We start from the raw sequence: 1305 nt of genomic DNA, 5'->3' as shown, positions 1-1305 counted from the left end.
AGCACCGGGCTCCACCTGGAGGTTGGCAAACCCCCCCTCCTTTTTACTCTCCCGTTTTTCTCTGCCTCCCTCTGCGTCACGACCCTGGTATTCCTTGGAGTTCTCCCACTCCCACAAAAATACTAGCCAGGGCTGAACCTGCTTCGCTTCCAAGATCTGACAAGACCGGGCTAGTCTGGGTTGTCTAGGTGAGGGCTGATGGCCACTACAGCAGAGGGAACGGGGTTATCCCAGAAAGGCTCAGACGCACTGCGAACTGTTTTGTGAATTAAGCTCAGAATTTGTTAGATTCCTGGGCCTGATCGGATTCTGTCACAGGCCGAGGATTAGCCAAGCTGGATGAAGTTCTTCCCTTTTCTCTCCCCTTCTGCTCGCACATAAATCAGATGTTTTGCATAGACATAATTCGCCACTGCCATCCCCAGCTCTGGATCATCATACACTTACCCGTTAATTAGTGTTGGGCTTGCACGGATCTGAAGGATAGTTATGGGCCCATCCAATTGGTTTACGGACTGTGAGAAGCGAGATCCTCCAGTCCCTCCATATTCGCCAGAATGGGAAGCAGAGCATTTCATAGGCTGCCCTAAAATAAGTTGCAGAGGGGGAGAAAAAGTAATTAAAGATCCAAGGCCCAGCCGCTTCCTACTACCCAATGAGGCAACGAGGATACCCACATCGTTCAGAATATTGAACAGCTGCTGGGTCTTACCTGCACTGGTGGAGATGGCACAAGAGAGTAACACGAGGATGGCAAAACGAAGCATCTAGAAAGAAAGTTTCCCAGGAAAGTAATCGAGTCATGGAAACAAAGGGCTGAAGTTTCTAAAGGCCGGGCCCCTGATGTCAGGGGGTGTGGCATATGCTAATGAGTTATGCTAATGAGTTCCCCTAGCTCTTTTTCTACGAAACAACCCCTGCTGCTGATCAATCCCTATATACCAAAGCAATACGAGATAATATAACAGGTGTGATGATTACTGGCACAAGTCATCTGGCACATTAATCAGCAAATATCCCCTATGCTACTAAGACAGATTCCGGTGGGGGAGCCATGGGGGTCTGAAGCAGGGGTGGATGCCTTTCTCTGACAAAGTCCTTTCTTCCTCACCGCTATAATACCACAGGAACTCCTTACCTTCTGGTGGCCACTTGCTTCCTTCAGTGAATGTGTTTGAAATGGCATCTAATCCATGATAAACCCAAGGGTAGGGCCTATTTTGCATATTTTGTTTACTGTAGACGAAGAGTTGGTTTTGATACCCTACTCTTGTTCTTGTTTAGCCGAAAACTCTTTTGATTTAA

General features: G+C 47.8%; 1 long non-coding RNA gene across 1 annotated transcript; it reads right to left on the bottom strand.

The window, feature by feature from the left end:
* Window positions 1-459: 459 nt before the first annotated feature.
* Window positions 460-1175, bottom strand: LOC107124972. The gene is made up of 3 exons (XR_001483003.1): window positions 1139-1175; window positions 713-767; window positions 460-586 (listed from the first exon to the last, which is right to left on the bottom strand). It is a non-coding gene; the product is annotated as an uncharacterized LOC107124972 (long non-coding RNA).
* Between the last annotated feature and the right edge of the window lie 130 nt (window positions 1176-1305).

The sequence above is a fragment of the Gekko japonicus genome, unplaced genomic scaffold (assembly GCF_001447785.1).
Source record: "Gekko japonicus isolate JY-2015 unplaced genomic scaffold, Gekko_japonicus_V1.1 scaffold14504, whole genome shotgun sequence".
NCBI lineage: Eukaryota > Metazoa > Chordata > Lepidosauria > Squamata > Gekkonidae > Gekko > Gekko japonicus.
The sequence above is the reverse complement of the archived record's forward strand: the minus strand, read 5'-3'. Positions and strand labels throughout refer to the sequence as shown.